At 47.3% G+C, this 23499-nt stretch overlaps 1 protein-coding gene across 1 annotated transcript in view; it reads left to right on the top strand.

Moving 5' to 3' along the window:
- Positions 1–1757: 1757 nt before the first annotated feature.
- The window catches only part of GRIK4 (glutamate ionotropic receptor kainate type subunit 4), a 451038-nt gene continuing 429296 nt past the window's right edge, over positions 1758–23499 (top strand). Inside the window, exon 1 of the mRNA XM_011383591.2 lies at positions 1758–1997. The gene's annotated coding sequence lies outside the window, so the exon portion shown is untranslated. The remainder of the gene's footprint in view (positions 1998–23499) is intronic.

Raw genomic sequence — 23499 nt, 5'->3', positions numbered from 1 at the left:
AGGCCACAGCCAAGACTATCTTTGGACCCATCAGCAGTCTCTCTGACCTTGCCAAAAGCTCCTTCTCACCTTCCTCGTTAAGAGGACAAACTCACCAGGCAAAATAATAAGATGAAGGGTTTCACTTATTATTTTTCTTCCCAAACCCTTAAGCCTCTATGGTCTTACTGATCTTGCATTCTTCTAGTAAAAAGGGCCCAGGATCTATGTTTGGTATTTCAGAGTTTAAAGTAACTTCAGAGACTATTAAGTCTGCTTCCCTCAAGTCTAGAGATGTGTAAACTGAAGTTGAAACATAAAGTTGCTTGCTCAGAGTTTCAGGGCCGCCCCTCACTCCTCCAATGTACTTTCTGCTTGGCCCATGCTGCCATTTGTTCATTTTGAAAACAAACCCTAATGTGAGGGTTTAGAGCTAGAATTAGAAATTAGTTCTGCATAGCTTATTCACGGGGTATGGCTGGCTTACAGGTGATTTAAACTTTAGCAGGCTTCCTCATCTGTAAAATGAGGTTGTGTCACCTTAACAACCACCTTGCATAATTAATGACAAGGTTATTGGAAACCACACTTGTGTAAGTGTTGTAGTCTTAGCACACAGTACATGCTAAATCATGTTTTCCCTAAGGAGCATTCATCAAGTCCCGTTGTGGAGGTAGGGGATGGGAAGATAGGAGTCTTATGGCACACGCTTCTCCCTGCAGCCTGTGTCAAAGAGAAGTAGGAAGAGCACAGTGGCTAGACCTCTCTGGGGAATGTAGTGTCAGTGAATATTCTATAGTGCATATATCATCCTTTTATGCCAAGACCCAACTGGGTATGTCTGGGAACAAACCCTTCACAGAGACTCTGATTAGGTTGTAGGTGCTCTGATAGTTGGGTTGAAGGGCCTAGGCCCTTGAAGATGGGAGGGCTCTGTGGTCAGTTCACTTGTCTGCCTAAGACAGGCACTGTGGGTTGGGAAAGAGGAACTAATGTGTGAAGAGGTCACATGTCTTTGGGCTTCCTTCCTCAGGATCCCCCACTCCCCAACCTCTTCCTGAGGGCAGCTGTGTTGTAGTAAAATGAACACTGACCGCGCGTGTCAGGAAGCTTGGTTGCCCTCCTGGTCCTGCCATTTACTACCTTGTTCACCTGGAGCCCTGGCCTCCTGAATTGGTCCCTTCACCTCTCCATGGCAGCTCCCCCCAAGATGATTGTATTCATAAAATAGAGCCTTGGAACTACTAAATGCAAGCTGTTGCTTTTCAGCCTCTGGAACAATTTGATCTTTTCTCTCCCCGTGAAACCTCCCCATCTCCATCTTGGCCACCAGACTGGTAGCAAGGCACGCAGGGCCCTGACGCAGTTCCCCACAATCCCACCAGGAGGCGCGCTTTGCCCGCCAAAGCTGGCCGAGCTACAACGCCTCCGGGCCCGGGAGGTGGGGAAGGCTGCCCCTTTGCGCAGGGAGGCGCAGCGTGAGGGCTGCGCCCGGATCCCTCTCAGGTTGATACACCTCAGCGCCCGCACCTCGTCCTGCTGCGCCTTGGCCGCGAGCGGTCCTCGAGCCCCTGTCTGGCGCTGCATCCCCAGCCCAGATCCTGTCGCTCCGCCTCAGCCCCGTGGGGCGGCAGCAAGTTAGCCCCTAGCCACTCGGCCTGCCACCGCCCTGCTCCTCTTGCGCCTGTGCTTGCGGCTCGCGGGGCAAGGCACCGAGGGGTTGCCGAGAGCGAGCTGGCGTCCCGACCCCAAGGGAGCCCCCTCCCCACCCCCATCTGCCAGCAATTGCGGGCCGCTGCAGTTCCGTCACTGTCCGCCGGGCGGCGCCCCGCGTCCTGGCCGCGTTCCTCTCTCGCAGCCCGCTCTTCGTTCGCTCGCGGCCGGATACAGACTGCCTTCAGCTGCCGGTGGATCGCATAGCAGCTGCCGCGGCTGCTGCGAAAGAAAAAGCAAAGAGCACTTGGGCCTCTGGAGTAGCATCCCGGCCCCAACCCACGCCGGACTGCGGAGCTGAGTAGGTAAGGGCAGGGCTGGCCGCGGCGTCCCCTGCCGCACCTCGGCTACGCCGCACCGCCACGTCCCTTCGGTGCCCGGCGTCTTGCATGCCCCCCTTCCGCGCCCGTATGCCCTACTCTGAAGTCTCTGCCTCTCCTTCCCCCGCCCATGGGGCCGCTGCGCCTCACTCTGCATCCCGCCCCTGCACAGTTCCTCCCCTCTCCCGCCCTCAGCCAGCCCGTTCCTGTACTCCGATCCCTGCGTCTCCCGACTGGGCTTATCCCCAGGGCTCTGTTCCGACAATTCCTCCAGTCCCCACTCCCATCTCCACCTTTGCATCCTTTCCTCGGGCTCGAGATCCTCCGGTACCATCTCCGTGTAACACCCAGCCTCTCTGCCCTCCCAGGGATGATGGCCCCTTCTCACACTGGCGCTTCTCCCCCACCCCTTGTCACTCTCCGCTTCTCTGGTCTTCCGGTTCCCCGGCTACAGTGCTGCATCCCAGCTCAGGCTCAGATCCCACGAAGTCCTCTCTCTCTTTCCTCACTGATATCTGACTCGACTGCCCTCTGTCCCTGCACTGGACTCTGGCTACCACCACACCCCCAACCCTATACGCCTTTCGCTTTGGGGGATCCAGAGTCCTATCAGAAATGACTCTTTCCGTGGACTAATGGGGCTCCCATAGACCCTATCCTAGTTCACCCGAGTGGGAAGCGAGGGAGAGACTCTAGAGACCTTCATTTGGACAAGTGATAGGGGAAGAAAGGGGGAAGGGAGCTGACTGACTCTCTGGTGAGGACTGGCAGAGCATTGAGCTGCTCAGACTTGGCCCAGTGGAGGGCCCGCTTGCTACACTTGGGACTGGGTTTCAAGGCCCTGAGAGCACCCGTGTCTCTTTCTCTGGCTCCTTGGAGCTGAAGAAAGTGAGAGAGGAGGAGTTAGAACCCGGGGAGAGTTGGCCCAGGGCCTTTGGGGTGTGGGTGGTATCACTGGGGGGCTGGCCCAGGGCCCTCTGGTCTGTCTGGCAGTGGGGCATTGTGCAGAGCTTCTCCTCAGTTGGACCTTTAGCTGCACAGCTTTTGGCATTTCTATGCTGCCATCTTCCTCCTGGTGCTGTTGTCTGGTGATGCCAGGTGGTGCCGCCACCCTGCCTCCCTCCAGTGGCTCTCTTGGGCATGTCTCCCAAGGGCCTGAGTTGTCTGGAAAGAGGAAGAGAGCTCTGGGCTTGATTGGACTCCTTTGCCAAGCAGTGGGCATCTCAGGACTGGCCGAGAGCACTGAGCCCTGCCAGGGACAAAGAGAACTACCTTCACTTAAGCTCCCTGTGAGTTACCTAGGTGACAGTGACACTTCCAGGAGCACCTGCAAACAGCTGGTATGTATTCCCAGGGATAGAGGATGTCTGGTATCTCAGAAAGTGGAGAAAGAGAAATCTGTTCTGGCTTTACTTCCCTAGTGTCTGTGCTTCTGTGATGGAAGTGAAGGGTCTGGAAACGTCAGCTGTGTTTTCTGGTCTCACTCTGGAAGGAAGCCCCCAGAACTCCATCAGGCATCATCAGGCTGATTGTATATGCTGAAGCTGCAACTCATTTCTCATCATTAATCAGGTTTATTATTCTCCTTACTTGCTGTGTGTGCTCATCAAGGTTGTGACCCTTTGGAGAGTTAAGCTAGGAGGCATGTATTACTGTGTCTGAGTTTGTTTAATTTTCCATATTTTGTTCATTTCTTGTGGAGTGAGGCTTCTATGGGGAGCTGTGGACCGGGGCTTGCCCACCAGTTTCTGCCTGACTCACCAGCTCTGTCTCCCAGTCTTCTTCTGGACCTGCCACCTGAGACCAGAGGCAAATCTGTGTCCAGAGCTCTGTGGAGTGCCTGGCGGGGAAGAAGCAGGGCTTAGGGGAGGGGAGTTGAGAGAAAATTCTAGTGTTCTGTATTTTCTTCATCCCTCCAACCCCCCAACCCCAAGGCATCTTGATCATTGACTGACATTTTCCCCAGCACTGAAAGTTCTTTTTAGAGACTGGGTCAGCTTCTTGGTCTGGCTTTCCAGTTTGTTTTGTTTTTCCCTGAGGATAGTGAGGGAACTTTTGTGTTGTGCGGGAGAAGTAAAGACTCCAGGGAGAAGGTCCCAGTTACTGGGAGGCAGGGGCTCCTAGAGAGTGAGCTTCAGCCCCACCACAATGGAAGGAAGGAAGAAGACAAGAAGACCTGTCTTGGGTGAGGGGAAAAACTGCTAGGAAAACAAAAGGAGTGAGTGGTGAGGAGAAAGCTGGTATTGTGTGGCTGGTGGGGTAGGCAGTGGTCAACATGTGTGAGAAAGAAGTATCTCTTATTACTTTTGCATAGTATTAATCCCTTCTCTGTATATTGAGTTCCAGTTTTTAAAATGCTTTAAAGAAAAATTACTTCATTTGATCTCTATAGGGTCCTACCAACATTTAATCCGTACTACCAACCCTGTAGGGAAGTATTATTGATCTTCCAGAAACTGAGTCTCCCACAGGTTAAATGACTTGTCCAAGGCTCTGAAGCCACACCCAAGGCCTCTGGACTCCTAGGCCAGTTGCTCTTTTGCTGCTACTAGTTGCTTTTTAAGCTGTTTGGCCTTCTTGCCCCTAGTATCAGCTCTATACTTTCTCCTCCCTATGAAGCTGAAGGATTGGCTCTTCCCCCTTGCCCAGAGTCGGGGGTCTGGCTAATTCTTGGTTCTGCATTCTCTTAGCCCCTACACTGGCTACCCCAGCAAGCAGGATGTCCTGCCACCCTGATCCCAGACCAGTTCTTCCTCTTGACTCCCTCCTGTGGAGAGAGCTCAAGGTTTTTCCAGGCATGAGGCCTGGCCCCTGGGACCACTATGCTCCTTCTTCCCTTGCCTCCTCCACCCACTCTCCTATCCTTATCATTTCCGCCCTCTCACCTCTTTTGAGAACTTCTTGTGCCTTATCTGAACTTTTCTTTCCTACTGCCACTGTTCCCACTGGGGCTGTAGTAGTCCAACATCACACCTGCTTTCCTACAAAGGAAGGTGCTTGTGACATGTGACCCAATCTTAAGAGCCCTCAGGGGTCCCGTGGGCTACTGGATAGAGTTCCATGCAGCAGCTGGGAGATTAAGGCCATTCACAGGCTGGCCTCAACTTTATGTCTCTGGATGCAATCCTATGCCTACCTTTACAATACCACTTTATACCCTCTTCTGGACCTTTTTCTTTCCTTATCCTCGGAAGCCCTGCTCCCCATCCATAGGTCCCAGCAGGAAGTGTGCTAAGTGTCAGGAAGACTTGGGTTCCTATCCTGGTGTTACTCCCTGAGTGACTGAAAAAATTGCTTAACCTCTCTGAGCCTCATCTGTAAAATGGAGATAATCTCACCTGGTCTGAAACACACACAGCAACAATGTGAGTGGGATGGGAATGGGATTGTCAATGTGAAGGGCCACTTAGCATCCCTGTGTGGGCTCCTCCCACACTGCCACCTTGTACTGTTTCATCTTCCTGTTCCTGCCTGCTGTTGATAATTACCTATCCCTGTTTGTTTTCCCATCCAGATGGCAAGTCCCTTGAGGAACAAAGCCTTTATCTGATGCCTTTTCACATCCTGGGCTCCTAACAGAGAGCAAGTGCTGTCCTTCCACATTCCATAAATTGGCCCCTGCTCATAGTGGGAACATAGGAAATAGTTGTTACTTGATTATAATATTTGGTTACATAAAATAGGGTATGCCTTACATTTAGCAAATACATTGTGAAAAAAAATTTATACCACAGTGCCAGCCAAGAGAAGGGAGAAGGGAATCAATGTAACACTGATTGATTGTTGACTGAGCACTTTGCTTGTCTCACTCAATCATCCTATCTTCCCCATGAATGAGATGTGAGCATCTCCATTTTTATAGATAAGGAGAGAGGGTTCATAGAGGTCCTTGCAGTGTGACTCTGTGCTGCTTCACGGACTAGGGGCACTTAGAGCCCCAGTTCCTTCTCCTACTCTTGGGCCCAAAAAAGGGAGGGAGAGGCTCTTTATAATAATATTCCTTGCGGGTTTTCTTAAGTAACAGAACCCATCAAATGTAAATGTATCAACTCAGCAGAGATAGAGTAGTTAGAAGCACTGTAGTGAGGCAGGGATCTTCCTTCAGCAGGTTTATGATTTGGGTGGAAAGCTAAGGAGGACATGCCACATGATTGGAACATCAGGCACATGTATGGAAGTGCACTGGCCACCAGCAGAACAAAACAAAACAAAAATAGGTGCGCAGTGGGGCTGGAACTCAGTGACAGGAGGAAGGACTTCATGGGTGAGGAGGGGCTGCACAGGCAGAGTGGTGGCGTGGGGAGGTATGTCCTGAGGAATCAGGCAAGTGAAGAAAGGGTCTGGTTCAGGAGTAAGGATGGCAGGGGAAGAGCAGAACTAACTCAATTCAGGAGGCCCTTGAAAGCCTGAGAAGAGGTTCAGGTTGATGCAACCAGTTTGGGGAGGTATTGAGGATCCTTGGGCAGAGGAGTGCAGTGCCCAGAGATGGATGGCTGGGGGCGGGGGTTGGAGGGGTGTGGGGGAGTGGGCGGGGAGAAGGCAGAGGGAGAGTGCATTGAGTAATATTTCCAAGGAAGAGCAGAAGGCACTGACAGATTGGGAACAGTAGACAAGGGAGCAGGAAGTGTCAGTGAGAACTTTGAGATTTCTAGCTCTGGAAACTAGGGAGATTGTGATGCCATTTTTAGAAACAGGAAAGCCAGAAGAGGAAGCAGGTCTGAGGGAAGGATGATAAGTTTGTTCCCAGACATACCAGAGCATTTGGGGATGAGACACAGGTAGCAGGTGGAGTTCCTAAACAGCAGCTGAGTGCAAGGACATGTGCCTTGGGCCATGTGCTGCAGAGGGGGCTGGTTTTAGGCATTTCTGATGCCTACATTTCACCTCCCCAATCTCTGTGAACCCTCTCTGCCCTTTCCTTATGACACTGGGACCCCTGCACCCAGGACTCACTTTGCTAGAATTTACTCTTTTGTGTCTGTCACTTCCAGGGGACTTGGAATGGAGCTTACCTCCAAAAGGGCCAGGACCCTACATCTGCTTTGCTCAAGTTCAATCATATTCCTAGTACTTCCAGAATAGGTGTTAAATAAATATTTGTCTTATTTAAGTGTCCTCAACTCATGTTTAACAAATGTTTGTTACAGAGATAAATTCATAGAACATGGGAGTGAGGAGGGAAGAGGAAGGCTGTATGGGCCTTCAGCCACCGGGATTGGGATAGCCCAGGGCTCCTCTGCAAGACTGTACTTTTCTGATTGCTGTGACACTGTCCTCTCTTTTAGGTCCACCTACTTGGTGCCAGTATACGTATCCAGCTGTTGCCCAGGGCTCCTGGGGCCTGAGTTGCAAGGTTAGGGAGGTGGGAGTGGGGGGTTGAGTCCAGAAGCCGAACAATTGGTCTCACTGTCACTCGATCTTGAGTTTGAGGCTGGCCTGCCATTCACTGTGGGAGGCCTTGGGCAGGCCCTTCACCCCTGTGAGCCACTACCCCTCACCTGGAAGTCAGGTCTCATGCTCCTGTCCCTTCCTTCTCCTCAGGCTTTTCTCAGGGGGAGGTTTGCTTAGAGGAAGCAGAGAAAACTAGATGGTGATGATTATCGTTGTTCATGATGCTGTGGGTGTATTTTGGCCACAGACAGGCTGAAATGGAAGCTGGGATGTTCAGAGTCTTGGGGGCCTCTTTGGGTGGAGAGAAGTATGCTGTGCACCAGCAAAAGAGATCTGGCTTGGAAACAAGAAATCCACGCTACTTATTGCTATCTCAGTTTCCTCTCTATCAACATGGGCATATAATAAACTCTACCTTACAGAGTTCCTAATTCAATGAGATAATAATGTGGCAAAGGAGGGAGCAGGGATAGGTATGAACCGCCCCCTCCAACCCCCCGCCGCCCACCCTCAGGACAGGGGGTCAAAGCAGTGGCCTGGGAGAGTGGCTATGGAGTAAACACAGATTTAGAGTTGAAGTTTAAGGGCCAGACTTAAAGAGGAGGATTTTATACAATGAGAAATAAATAACCCAGAGGAGGTTAAGATAGGTAAGTGAGAGGCTGGCTAAAAGGCACACTTAATAAAACAGAAAAATTTAAGAAGCTGTGGAGGATGGAGGAACATCTGGGGGCTCTGGGGCAGCTGGGATGGTTTCTACTTTCCAGCACAGAGAGGCTCCCCAGTAGGGAGACTGGGTTCAAGGAGCAAAGTGCTGTTGTCACTTTTTGGAAGCAACTCTCTGCTTCTTTCTGCCTGCTTCTTCTATCAGGGTGCCCTGAATGGGGTGCCCCATCCTACCCCAGAGGCTGTGTGGTGCAGTGGTTGGCCACTCCTGGATCAGATTGCTTGAGATTCAAATCCCAGCTCTTCCAATGGGCATGGCTTTGGGCAAGGAGTTTAATGAGCATAATACCTACCTCTGTAAATCTCGGTAAGTACATTATTTTATGTCATCCTCCTAATAAAGTTAAGGTAGTATTATCATACCCATTTTGTAGATGAGGAGGCTGAGATTCAGAGATGATTAATTACCCCAAAGTTTCATAGCTAGTAAGAAGCAGAGTTGGAGTTTGTACCCAGGTGGTCTGTTTTAAAATTCTGCTGATAAAAATTTCTGTATGCAGGTGTGGGTGCATGCGCATGTCTGCGCACATGCACATTTATGTGAAATATGCACTGATCCTCTCCTAATTTTCTTGACTTCCCTTCTGGCTACCTCACTACTTCTATTCCTCATCTCATAAACAAGGAGACTCTTGATACACTCCAGTTCTTGTCTTTCCTTGGCCTGATTTCTTTGACCACCAAGTGAGAGGTCCCTGGAAATATTGGGGACTTAATTGAAGACCATCCCCAACAGAGCTACTGCATTGTTCCCTAAATTGTATGCCAATGTTTTCCAACATGGAGGTCATCTAGGGGAGTGACTACGTTGGAGGTTGGAAAAATGCAGTGAAATGAAACACTGATGAAACTATTCATGAGACAAAGAGTTTGAGTATTGATGGGAGCATTGATGGAGCTACTGCGGTCCTACCCTGCTTGGAGCAATCATAATCAGTCTAGTTACCATCTCCTCCAGTGCTCTTCAGCTGAGTTGGCTGGCATGGCTGCCTAGGTTATTAGGAGGGGGATTTAACTGGGTCTTAGATTCTTAGAGGCATGATGGAGCATCTCTGGAAGAAATCCGATGGAGCACCGCTATTACAATTGTGGTTATTATTAATCTTTACAACATCCCCCGGCCTTGTTTAGTTCATAAGATCATGACAGAAGAATGTCCCAAGCAAGGTTGGGGACCAGATGGAAATTTGAGCATCTCTCTTTCTGGAGGCAGCAAAGGCTTTTTGAAAAGTAGAGAAGACTAGAGTTTGTTTAAGGAGGGTCAGAAGACCCTTATGGTATTATTTCCTGGGGGGAGGTGGTGGAGCTTCTCACCAGCCCTCACCCCCATCACACCTCCATTGGTACAACCTGCGCTAATGCTGAAACTACTAGTGCCATTCCTGGTGTATGTACATGTTCAAAGGCTTATGATGTTCTTGGTGGTTTCTGCCTCATCCCCAAGGATCTCACAGGGCCACAAATATGAGAGTAGGGCAGGTAGAAATTATTGTCCCAAACTCTCAGGATTTCATGGAGTAGCTAAAAACCACAGAGTTATTTGATTGGGAGGTTGTATCAGGATCCAGGACTTTTGTCCCCTTCCCAGGGCTCTGTCCATACATCCAGCACCTTGTGAAGGCCACCGGCAGCCTGCACAAATGGTGGTGGCAGTGATCATTGCACACAACTACTCTTGTCAAGGTTGAGAACATTACACAGCATAAAGCAGCATTTGTTCAGTAACAGTGATGCCTATTTTATTGCTAGGAAAACTAAAACCCTGAGAGGGTAAATGATTTATAGAATCTTATTCCTGGAAGGAACTTGAAATCATTTATTCAGCATCCCACCTGCTGCTCTCCTCTTGTCTCCTCCTGCTCCTCCTCTGCATCTTCTGAAAGCTAACATTATTGAGCATTTATTATATTCTAGATCCTTTATATTTAGTAAGCTGGTCTTTTAACAACCCTATGAAGTTGGAACTATTGTTGTCTCATTTTACAGATAAGTAAACTGAGGTTCAGAGAAGTTACATAAAGCGACACTCATAAGTGATAGAGTCAGGATATAATTTCAGCAGTCTGGACTGTGCTCTTGACCACTTATGAGGCAGTCATCCCTCTCTAGGCAGCTGTAAATGAAGGAGCATGTGAGAGCACTCAGCATACTGCTTCATATTTAGAAGGTACTCAGGAAATGCTAGTGATTTTCTTCAAAAAATACCAGAAGGCTTTACCTGATATTGAGCCAAATGTACTTCTCATAGGTCCTTGTTTTGTACCCTTCCTTGGAACTCCATAAAACAATGCTACCCTTTTTCACATTCCAGCCTTTGAGATGTTAAGATATCACATGAAGAAGAAATAAAACTAGGACTCAGTCTCCTCTAAGACTCCTTTTCCCAAACGGAGTCCCCAGCTAGGAAATGATGGTCTGGGAGGCTCAGAGAAATGTCCAAGGCTAGGACTTGCCTTATGATCCTTGGCCATAGGGCTGTGCTAGGAGTTCCATGTCCATTTATAGCACACATTTCCTGAGTGCCTCTTGTTGCCAGGCATGGCCATCAAGTGGCAGAGGGTCAGCTCACCTCAGGACTGGGCCCCTCTAAAATGTGCATGCAGATGTCTTCTCAATCTGTCAGGTGCTAGATTGGGCCTCAGGTCCTGGCCATGAGGGCTGAGGACTAGGGTGACCAGCTGGCTTTGCTGAGCCTCTGTGAAGTAAGTGGTGTTGCAGACACCCAATCAGAAGGCCAGAAAGTTCAGATGACCCAAATTGAAGAGTACAGAGTGAACAACTAGGTGGAGAAAGCTCACCAGTTTATTTGAGGTAAAATAACACCATCCTACTCTCCTTTGAAAAGTAAGAGGCTTGCCAGAGTCCAAAATAAATAGACTGGAACATGAAATATTCAAGGTAGGGTGCAAATTGAAAGCAAACCAACAATTGGACTATGTGAGTAGTGGAAAGTCAGCTGAGAAAGTGTATTCCCATTAGTATGAGGCCTACTGGGCAGGTGGCTGATGGACTGTCTCTCTTTCCCTCAGCTCCTCTTTGGGGAGGGCATTTAGCAAAGGGGGATGCTCAGAGCTTGACCTTGGGCCTTAGGAGCTGGGGTGGAGCTGATTTTTGTTCCATGTTCCTGATCAATAATGCTGTTGCTTTTGTTGCATCTCAAGTGTCCATCCTCATATGTTGCTGCAAATCTTCATAACAACCCTACACTGTAGGAGTTATTAGTCCAATTTGATCTGAGAAAGAACAGGTCCCTGAGAGCCTGAGTAATTTTCCATAGTATTACCCTTTTCTCTATGTGCATGGCTTCTTCATCTTGGCTGGTGCATCTCCAAGGAGCCAGTACGTATCTCTGCTTGAACCTCCAGCACCCAGCATGGAAGGAGCTTAAGCAGCTTACTCTGGGGAGAGTCAGGGCAGATGGCAGTGAGGCAAGTCAGGCCATGCTTGGATGCTTCAGGGAGTTCAGCAGAGGTCATTATCAGTCTTCCCCACAAGACAGGAGCTCCACTGGCATAGGGCCGATATTTATTTCTCAGCAATTGCATCCCCAACAACTAAGGCAGTACTAGAATACAGTAGGTGCTCAGTCAATATTTGTTGAATGAATGGCTTCATTTGTGAGCCCCTTCTTTGCAAAGGCCTGGGTCCTAGAGCCTTAGGCTAGCAATGAGCCTCGGCTCTAGAAAGCTTGGATGGGCTGCTTCGACTCACAGACATGTGGTGTTAAAATGTCAGTTGTATGGCTCTCAAAATACATTTCCTTGGTAGATCATAGGATTAGTGTAACCCATAAAAGAGCTAAACTAGTACAAAGGGTAACTAACCATGGATCTGCCTGGACCAAAGCACTTCACCTCCTCCTTGAGCCTAGCTGAGGCTGGCATCGAGGGGGACTGGATAAGAGTTTCTGGTAAGAGCAGAGGTAGTGTATGGGTGAGGAGCCCTGACTTTTAGATTGGGTGGGGGCACTGCTGCTCTCATGATTAAGGAGGAGATCTGAGCTCTAGACATCCAGCTAGAGTTGGGGACGGTATACGTCCCCAAATTCATTTAGTTCCAAGTAGAGTTAGTTACATGGGAGAGCAATGGATAGAGTAGGGCATGGAGACTGCAGGGGCAGAGGACCTAGGAAGAGGCTGCTTTTGTGTGGGGACTATGAAGATGGACCCAGGATCCCAGGGATGAGCCCTGTATGACCTTTCACCCCTGGAACCTGAGGCATGGTCAGGAGCTATGCATAGATGCAGAGTCCCAGTGACTCCACCATCTGGTGCTGACTGGTCAGCAGTGTCAGCTCGGTTCCTTCTATGCCCATTTCTACTGATTGGCAGTGGTGCCTGTAGTGCAGGGTTGAGAGGGGTTTGGGGCTGAGTGTGGGCTCTCTGTGATGGGGTCTGGGTCAACTTGTGATAGATAGGCACAGGGCACAATGAATTTGTCAAGTCAGATTTAGTCTAGTCATCTCATTTTATATATTAGAAAACTGATATTCAGAGAGGGCAAGTAACTTGCCCAAGATCACATGACTCTCAGTATCAGGATTTAAAAAGGGATCCCCTGGCCCTGGTTCACTCTTCTTTTATGCCTCTCATTAGACTGACTCACAAGGAGCCTCTTATCAAAGCAGGGGGAGAAAGTGCCAGATTCAGAGGTGCCTCCACCTTCCACAGCTTCTAGCCAGCCCTATCCATTCTGGGCAGGACATGGAATGAGCCACAGAAGCATGCCCTGCCCCAGGGGCTTGTGATCCCAGAGTCTTGTGGAGAAGAGATGGGTAGACACACCACACAAACTTATAGCAGGCAGTAAGGACACACCTATCAGATACATGCTCAGGTTAGCTGCATGTTAAGACTTAGTGTTCAGAGTGAAATGAGGAATAACAGACTGAAATGAGGAATAACAGGATCGCTTTTCTCTAAGCCGCCCAAGGAAGCTTCCTGGAGGAGGGGCCTTCCTCGCAGCCCGGGGATAGGGGTAGGCTGATATGATATATGAGAAGTACACTGGTGTTGTGCAAAGGTGACAAGAGGGGCTAGGCCAGCCTGGGGTTAGAGTCTTTTCCTCCTTACTTACTGTGTAGCCTTGGACAAGTCAGTTGCTATATCTGAAGCCTCTGTCTACTCAGCAATAAAATGAGGACCATAATAAAACCTGATCTTATTGGGCTTGAGGAAGAGCAAATCAGGCAACATCTATGAAAGGGCTTCTTAAATCATAAGGTGCATTCAGTACATCTGTATGATTGTGTTTATATAAGTTCAAGAATAGGCAATGTGATCAGGATAGTGGTCATCCTTGGAAGGGACACAAAGGGGCCTCTATAATACTGATAATGCTGTTTCTTGATCTGAGAGCTGATTATATAGGAAACTCATTGAGTTCTACACTTATGTGCACTTTTCTATATGTATATTATGCTTTAATTTAAAAAGTTTTTTTTTTTAAGTGCTTATGATGGCCAGGTTATTATAGCGAGAGTCAGGTCACTTGAGAGAATGTCTAAAAGAGACCTGGAATGATATTAATAGAAGTGTTATATTTGTTGACTATTTTAGGCTGTATGCTAATTACTTCACATGCATGTTCTTATTTAATCCTTACAACAACCCATATTTTATAAATGAGGAAACTGAGGCTCAAATCCTTACAACAACTCATATTTTATAAATGAGGAAACTGAGGCTCATACAGCCAGCCTGTGGCAGAGGTAGGCTGAGGCCAGAGCCCTACTCAGGTAGAGAATGAAGGATATAAGTGTTGCCCTGAGTCTCTGAGTCTCTGTTGTCTTTATAACTTTGACTGTGTCGGGGTCCTGCTGGGCCCCACAGCTTGTGGTGAAATGTGCAGAACAAGCACAGATCGCAGGCTGGTTCCAGTCCCTTGATTCTCCAGAGCAAAAGTAAATAGGAAGTGGGAGCCAGAAGGAAGACATTTGTCTGTAAAGCAGCAAGCTGTGCTGTGCTCAGTGCTCTTTGCCAGTGGGATGGTGGGCCTCAAGGATTCTGGGGTCCTGGTGGGAAGAGGGGTGGGTGGAGGCTTTAGGGCAAATAATGTGCTCATTGAAAATCTCCGGGGCCAATCCCTGTCAGGTGAGAGAGGGAGAAGTACAGTGTCACACAGCAATAAAGAGAGGAGGAAGCCGCTCTGTGTGATATGAATTCCCTCACTGTCTCCCAGTGATTGAGCAGGATATTTGCATCCTCATAGAAAGCTTCCTGCTCACCAGGAGAGGCCAGGGGCACAGAGTGCATCTTATAGGGGTGGGCTAGGGGGTGGAAGAAAGGTGGCAAGACAGACACTTTTGTTGCCTTTGTCATTTGGCTTTACAAGTCATCCTAACTCAGACTAAACTACCCTGACTTGTAGCCTGGTCTAGTGAGAGAGGGATGACATTGGATTTGCATTTATTTGTAACTGGCAAAGCACACAAAGCCTGTCTAGAGTTTCCAACCAGATGGGGAAAAATGGGGCCTAGTCAGCGCCATTCAGTGTGCTGGAGGTCAGACAGCTTTGTTACCCCTGAGCATGCTGGCTCACCTCTTTCAAGGTCCTGCCATGGTTAACCCCTTTGGCTCTTGACAGTTACTTCCCAGCCCTCAGCAAGGACTTCTACATTGTGAATAGAGGAAGCACATTAACAAGTTCTGATTGTTTATGACTATTTTTGTCTTACGTCTGTCTCCATTATGTTGGTCCTGTCTCCCCTAGTTGACTAGAGGCTGGCCAAGGGCAGGGACTATGAAGACCCTTCTTCTGAGTGTTTTTTAGGGATTCTATCCATTTAGCAGGTGCACATCTGTAGTGCTTATTTCAGTTGCTTAGTGTAGCTTTGACTGTCTTTGCTTTAGGACCTTTGCACATGCTATTGATGAATGCCTGCCTTCTGGTTTTGACCCTGCTTGGAACCCCCACCTTCACCTCCTTTCCTTCCCTTGCTTCACTCCTGCTTATCCATTCCTTTTTCAAGAAGCTCTTTCCTGCTTTCTCTCCCAACCTGAATGAGTCCCTTCTTGTGTGCTCCCACAGCCTCCTGCAGTTCTTTGATTTGGAGCACTCTCCACACTATGTTGTAATTGCCTGTTCACTACTCAGTCACCCTCACTGAACACCAAGCTCTGGGAGGCCAGGGATTAGAGTGAGCTGTCACATCCACTTCTGTGCCACAGACTAACACAGAACCTGGCACACAAGAGGATCTTGCTGAATGTTTTTGGAAGAAAGGAGGTCATTGAGCACCAAAGAGAGAAGCAAGGTTCTGAAACTGCTTCTTCAGGAGTGTGGCTGCTGTGCCTATCTGCATTGAAGGGATTGCCTTTGGCCGTGACTCCCTCGAGCTGAGTCTGAGCCCCTAAACAGCTGCTAGAAACGGAGTCTGGAGTCCAGCCTGGGCACCAGTGACCACCTTGTTTTGCTCAGCACTGAGTTTTTGACACCTGCACATAGATCCAACATAATAGTGTCTCACAAATGTGCCTGGATATTCAGATGTGTAAACCCCCTGTAGGGAGTAGGAAGAGGAAGGAAAGGTGCTGCCCAACATTTATCCTTCCATGGAACCAGGTATAGGTGATTTTAGGTACCCTATGACTCTGATACAGTGAAGCCTCCCTTATGCTCTTACCTTCACCCCCATTGGCCATCGTCCTCTTTATGTGCAAGTTTACTTTTAGGTGCCTTCAAATCCAGCTTCTTACTTTCCACCAGCAATCCCAGGAGGTGGGTGTTATTGATCCATTTTGCAGATGAGGAAATGGAAGTTTAGAGTGGTTATGTCATTATGCACCATGAGATCTGATTCTTCTTTTTCTAGCATTAAAGCCTCACCGTAGCTTACCACTGATTCCAGTGCTCTGCTTAGGAATCAAGAAGCCCCAAGTGTGAGTCCTCAGAGCACGCCACTGTCCTTGCTTGGTGTCCAACTGTCTGTGACCATGGAAGGGTTTGTGTCCTGACTGCAAAGTACAGGTAGGAGGCAAGTTTGGCTTTGACAAATAGCCCTGTGGTCACAGGACATGCAGGGCTAATTCAAAGTGCAAATGGTGTATTGGTATGTATTACTCATGTGTCATTGCTAATAAATTTGAGTTTTAAAAATAATGGTGAGGAAATGAATTGATTGATGGCCTGTGGGGAGAGGATGCAAGGAAGGATATTTCATGGAGAAGAGTGACAGGGGTACTAAGTTGTCACAGGTTCCTTCTGGGGAAAGAGTGGGAGGGCTTATTATTGAGAGCAGAGCTCCACTTCTGGTCCAGTTTGGGAAGTTGTTAATCAGAACATTAATATTTGTCAGAAAGCACATTTGCCAATGATAGCTGCATCTCCAAGCTAAGGAGGTGGCTGTGGCTGGGTGAATAGTTCCCAAATATCTGTTTTAGTAATTTGTGTGGAAAATCCATAGTTTGGAAAGCCACTTTCCTCAGGGTCCCATTTGGTGATGCAGTCGATGTCTCCATCTCTGACACCTGAGTTATAGGGGAAGCTGGGTTCTGTTAAGAAGGGCAAAGACTTAACAAGTTCTAAGAAAAACCAAGGGACATACTGTAGGCTCCATGAAGTCTGGGAATGTAGGAAGAAAGAGAGAGGGTCCTGGGGTGTTCAGTGGACTTGGAATTAGATAGCATTTTGAGGTGAGGAGGGCTCTGATTGTTATACTCATCTCCCCTACAGTAAGTAGATAGCATCTCTGTCCTTATAATTCATTGGTTCTGTTTGTCAATCAGGAGCATCATGGGCTGGAAAAAATATAATTTAAGAATGCTAAGACCTACCACTATGTGACTTTGAGCAAGTCATTTTACCTCTTTGTGAATTAGTTTTCTTATCTAGGGATGATGAGAGCTGCTCTGGCCCACTTCATAGGATCAAGAGAGAAACAGGGCTGTGTAAGCAAAAAGGACATGATAGCCCTGGAGACAGCATTCATGCTTTCCTCAAGAAATTGCTTTGCTTAAAGCTGGTCTTTTGTAGGGCTTAAAAAATGTGAGTGTATTTGCGTTTTATGTGTGTAGATAATACTTGCAGCATCTTTCCGAATTCATCCATCAGAAATGATGGAATGAGAAATGGCATTTCCTTCCCCTTTCTCCTCTTTCCCTTTGCCCTCACTTCCTCCACCATAGGCATCTGCTCTGTAGTGCTGCCCAAATAGTGGTTAGACCCCAAGAGATGCCTATGCTGGGGACCGGGCGCTCTGCACACACCTCTTCAGTTCTTGCCCAGCTTTGAGCTGGGCACCAGTATTATCCCATTTTACTGGAGCAGGAAACAGGCCCAGAGTGGTGAGTGGCCTGCCCAAGTTCGCAGCTAGAACTGAGCTCTGCCTGGCTCTTTCAGCACTCTGCTGTCTTGAGGTTCTGGCCCAAGAATTGGATCAATGACCTTGGGGTGTCTCTAAGGAGTGGATACTATCCCTTTCTCTCCCCCTTTATCCTCGAATGGAGACCTTCTTCCTGCCGCATCTGTGGATGCTCTGAGCATAAAGGAGGACTTCAGTGCACCTGGCAGCTTCCTTAAAGTGCCATCAACTGCAGGGAGCAAGACATCCAAAGGCTGAGCCAGACTCTGTGGCCATTTGGACCCCTGGGCTGTTGCAAGGCTGATTTCCTGATTCTGATTTTGGCCTCTTTCCGTCCTTGCTTTTTCTTCTCCAGTTCCAAAAGTGGCATGGCCTTACTGCTCTGAACATCCTTCCTCTACCCCAGGTCAACTTCTCTGCATCCACCTAGACCCACCCTTCAGCCCAATGTCTTTTGATTTGGTTGTCCAGTGCCATGGGGTCTGCCTGGGCATGGGCACAGTGGCCCTGAGGCCCCTGTGGGGTTAGCAGAGAATATTTGAACAGCTGGAAAGCATTAAATCAAGGTCTTCTCAGAGGGGGAAAGGGTATTTTTTAGATGTTTTGTGTAAATTAGTAATAATGTAACTGTTAATTGAATGCCCATTGATTGCCAGAGGTTTGATTTAATCTGTCCTTCCCTTCTCAGTCTGCTTAAATAGTTTGCTTGCTTTATCCTCATTTTTCTTTTTCTAATGTGACTTCTTCCCTGCACCCCACTGCCCTCAGCCTTCGTTTCATTTCACAATGAAATGTTTTGTTTTCTGGCACCAGCCTTGGCTTCCCTGTAGCCACTAGTTACTCCCAGGTGGATTCCCCTGACTCATTCCTCAGTTGGAGTTTCCTGAAATATCTGGAGACACAGAACAGAGTCAGCCTGATGCATTTCTTTTGGGGATTTAAATGCTTTGAGATGTTTTTTGGAAGGGCATGGAAAGGGCTGTGGCTTGGAGACTTAGGGGATGAGCCCTAGTTTTGCTGCTTCATTCGTTTTTTATTCATTCAATTAATATTTTTTTTGGACACTCTATGCCACGCACTGTGTTTAGCACATAGGGGACAAATTCCCGAGTTCAGCATTTTGTAGTGAAGACAGAGAAATGAACAAATGAAACAATGCAGCATGATGTGCTAAGGTGGAGGCCAAGGCAGAGAGCCATGGGGACATAGAGAGGACATTAAAATCAGATGTGAGCAGCAGGAAAAGTTTCCTGGAGGAGGAACAATACCTGCAGTGCAGTTTGAGCTGCATTTCAGTGGACAAGTAGGATTCTGCTTAGGTATGAAAAGAGCAAGGGCGTCATAGGCAAAGAGAAGAGTGTGACAGCTGGGCCAGGGGCATCTGGAGGGAGAGGTGGCTGAGAATAAAGCTAAGGGCTAATCATAATGATAATTATATATTGAGCATTCACTGAGCATTGGGCAGGATCTAAGGGCTTACCTTGGATTATCTAGTTTTATTATTACAGTAACCCTATTTGCCCGTACTATTAACATCTCCTTCAATCGCTGAGGTGGTGGAGCCCAGATCCCACATGTCCTTAGTGGAGGACCAGAGACATGAACTCTGGCATCTGGTTGAGAGGTACTGGCTCCTTTAACACTCTGCTGTCTCATAGTTGTTGTTCGGCTCAAAGATGTTATACCAAGGGTTGGGTCAGTAACCTTGTGGTGTCCTTGCAGAGCCAGATTGTGGAGGATCTTGTGTGTACACTTAAAAGTTTTAACATTATCCCGAAAGCTACCAAGCAATTTTAAACAGATGAATAGCTCGATCAGATTTTTTTTTAGAACTAATCACTCTAATTCCAGTGTGGAGGATGGATGGGACTTGATACAAACTGGAGACAGGGAGAGTAGCTACTTAGTGGCAGTGATCCTGTAAGAAGGGCTGGGTGCTTGCTAAGGCAGGGGCATTTGGGGCACAGAGAGGAGCAGGATCTTAGGAGACATGGAGGGGGTAGGATCTGTAGGATGTGGGGGTTGATTGGATGTGGGAAAGGGGTAGTGAGTGAAAGGCAGGTATTTCGATGAATCTCAGGTTCTTTTTTTTTAAACCAAAGATTATAAAAATTTATTTTTATAAAGTACATGAATTAAAGTCTAATCAAAATAAAGTCTCATCAGAAGTGAAATTATTATCAGTTACAGTTCCCAAATCAATAAAAATATCTTCATTTATCATGTAAGGGCCTCACATTCACATTCTCTAAAATGAGAAGGAAATTCCTAGCTACAACATGTGATTCTGCTTCCTGACAAGAAGCAGAATCTGCTTCCTGACAAGAAGACTCTGATATGGCACAGATCTTACATTGAAGACTATAAATTGATATATCATTGACTCACTAACATTATATGAGACGTTTTCCAAAACACAGTAAATATGCAAATTAAAACTAACAAACATGATTTTTAATAAAAAGCATTCTATTACTTTATACCCTCTAGATTTAACTGCAAGGTTCATTGGCTACAGAATTCCTACTAGGAGTTACTCCATCTAAGAGAGAGTTATTTTGGTTTCTAATTTTATTGAGGTATAATTGACATACATCACTGTATAAGTTTAAAATGTACAGTATAATGGTTTAACTTACATATATTGAGAAATGATTACTGCAATCACTTTAGTTAGCATCTGATATCTCAAACAGATACAATTTTTAAAAAAAGAAAAAAAAGAAAAATTCTTCCTTGAGACCAGAACTCTTAGGATTTACTCTTACCAGCCTTCCTACGTAATACAGCCGTGTTAGCTATAGTCGCTATGTTGTACATCACATCCCTAGTACTTATTTATCTAATAATTGGAATTTTGTGCTTTTTGACCACCTGCTTCCATTTCGCCCACCACCCACTCCCTGACTCCAGTAACCACAAATCTGATCTCTTTTTCTATAAGTTTGTGTGTTTTTTGTTTGTTTAGATTCCACATATAAGTGAGATCATACAGTATTTGTCTTCCTCTGTCTGACTTATTTCACTTAGCACAATGCCTTCAAGGTCCATCTATGTTGTTGTAAATGTCAGGATTTCCTTGGTTTTTATGGCTGAGTAGTATCCCCCCATGTGTTTGTATGCAAATGCATGCACCACAACTTCTTTATCCATTCACTCACTGATAGACACCCAGGTTATTTCCATGTTTTGGCTATTGTAAATAATGCAACTATCTCTTCAACACAGTGTATTTGTTTCCTTCAGATATAGTCCCAGAAGGGGACTATTTATTTTTAATTTTTTGAGGATCTTCTATACTGTTTTCCATAGTAGTTGTGTCAGTATCAGTTTACAATCCCACAAATAGTGTGCAGGGTTTACTTTTTTCCACATCCTTTCCAGCATTTGTTATCACAGATTCTTCATTTGGGGCTTTGGGAGTCATTCACCAAGACAGGACATACAGAAGAGAACTGGATTGCAGTAGAAGTGACAGATTCAGTTCCATTTTAGGCTAGCATTTTGGAACTGGGGCAGATAGGGGCTGCATAGGTTTAGATGGGCTCCCCTGGAAAGAACATTTAGTGTGAGAAGAGAGGAGGGCTGATACTTGAACTCTGAAAACTGCCCACATTGTGGGCCTGACTCTACAAAAAGGACCAGAAGAAGTATCTGGTGGTGAAAGGACAGCCAGGAGAGAAAGGTATCACAAAAACCCAGGTGGAGGTGGGGGAGTAGTCCACAGTGTAGAATGCTGCAGAATGTTTACAGTAAGTAAGGCAAGGGCAAACGCTTAGGGATTTGGCATCTCAAGAGTCCTTGGTGACCTTTGTGGGAGAAGACTGGGCAGGACAGAGGTTCCAGGCAGGGCTTCTCCAACCTGGGACAGACATGAACACAGTTTAACAACTGTGTTAAAGGAAGACCAGTGGAGATATAGAGGTGAGGATGACCAACCATCCCAGATGTCCAGGACTGAGAGGCTTCCTGAGACTTAGAACTAAACCTAGGATGGTCCTGGGCAAATTGGAATGGTTGATTCTCCTTAGAGAGTTTGCTTCTAGTGGTGAGCTTGTCAGTGCTTGACAATGGTTTCTTGTGGGGGAAGCCCTAATGTGTAGTGTTTGTTGATTTACCTTGGTCCACTTTAAGCTACTACATGATGTCACTGAATGAGTTGTGTCACAGCCTAGTCTTGTGAACTTGTCTGGGCCACTCCAGTACACACTGGGAGAGAGTCTGGTGGGCAGAGTGAGACCTTGAGGAGGTGAAGATTGGAGGATAGAGGGGCTTTCCTTCAGTAGAGACCAGAAGAGGAGTGAAGGGTGGGACGGATGCAAATCTTTGTAAGGAGCAGGGCATTGGAGACATTGCCACTTTGTGACCTTGATGGTCTCAAAGAAGGAAGAGACAGTTACTTTGGGAGTATAAGGGTATAGGTGGTAGGGGAAGAGACTAGAGAAGAAGTTGGGAAAAGCCTGTGGAAGGGAGGGGGAAGGACCCCAAGGATTACAGAGCATCACTGAAGGTCCAGGTGGAAGGTAGCACTGTCTGGTGACCAGGCTGTCCTGACAGCCTTTAGAAGCTGGCATATGGGTGAGAAGAAGCTGGCCAGTTTGGATTTGGGAGAGCATAGGTGACCAAAGGAAAAGGGAGCAGGAGGGCTCAGGGTCATATTTAGTGTGGCAATTGGCCATGGATTTCAGACCAATTAGGGAAGTGAAGACTCTGCTTGGAGGGCTTGGAGCAGCCAGGACCTAGGGCCTGGAGAGTGAAGAGTGAGGCCATGAGGAGTGTGGCCCACTGGAGTAAAAGCATTCAGAGGTGCAGAAATTCAAGAAGTAATGGGGCTCAGTGGGAAGCCCACAAGAGGAGGGGAAAGTACTAGAGGTGGTACTGGTTTGGGGAAAGATGAAAAAATAATCAGGAGCTGTGTGGCCCAGAGGAGCCAGGTTTGACTTGAGGGAGATGCTTCAGATGGGTGGCCCAACCAACTTTTGGATAAATATGTCTGTGCTGTTTCTTGGTTATACTAAGAGGGACAATGAAGAAATCACCTTACAGAGCAGGGAAGGTTTGGAGTGTGGTGGGGGCAGAGCTGGGCCAGGTCTGTGAAGCAGAATTGGTATGTGGGAGCCTAGGATGCAAATGCCAGTCAGCCCCTCCCCTCACCCCAGCCCCTCATTCTGGCTGCAGAACTAAACACTGTACTGGAGCCCAGCCCTCCTGCCAGGACCATCAGGCTCTCCCTTTGGAACAGGACTCGGCCTTGAGAGCCTCCCTCTGCTCCCTCATGTTGACTTTGTCTCTGCTCTCAGGCATGTTTAGGGCTCACCCAAAGCATAAGGCTGTTGGCAGATGCAGACTCATGACTTCTGTGGCTTGGGGAGGTGGTCTAGTGGTCCCAGACTCAGACAGACCCAGGTTGGAGTAATTTAAACTCCATGGATCCTTGTCAGGATACTTAACTCTCCAAGCCTCAGTTTTCTCATCTGTAAAAATGGCACTCACCTTATAGAACTGTAAGGATTAGATAAAATAATCCATGTAAATTGTTGATATATGCCTGTGTGCATAGACATTATTCAGTTAATGCCGGATATAATGACTGGATGTGTGTCAGTTCCAGGTGTGCCCTCAGGTGGTCTTTCTCAACTGCATCTACCTTTTCAAACTAAAGTGTTGGTCTTGACTTATCATCATCACTGCTAGAGTAGAAGTGAGGCAGCTGAGGGGCCCTGCATTTTCTTTGAAGCCCTGGATAGGTTCAGTGGGTAGTTAAAGGAATACCCTCCATTCCATCTTGTTGGCATCTTCTAGGGCAACTGAGAAGAGAAAAAGTTCAGGATTCAATGGCAAAATGTCCTTCCCCTGCTCCTGTGCCCCCCACTCCATCCCTTTATTTTCCCCCACAGTACTTACTACCTTCTAATGTGCTATGTTTTACTTATTTGTTTTGTTTATTGTCTTTATCACCTCACTATATTGTAAACTCTATGACAACAGGAATTTTTGTGTTTTATTCACTGCTCTATCTCCAGTACCTAGAACAGTGCCCAATATGCAGTAGGCATTAAATTTTTATTG

Source organism: Pteropus vampyrus, unplaced genomic scaffold (genome assembly GCF_000151845.1).
Source record: "Pteropus vampyrus isolate Shadow unplaced genomic scaffold, Pvam_2.0 Scaffold528, whole genome shotgun sequence".
Taxonomy (NCBI): domain Eukaryota; kingdom Metazoa; phylum Chordata; class Mammalia; order Chiroptera; family Pteropodidae; genus Pteropus; species Pteropus vampyrus.
The sequence above is the reverse complement of the archived record's forward strand: the minus strand, read 5'-3'. Positions and strand labels throughout refer to the sequence as shown.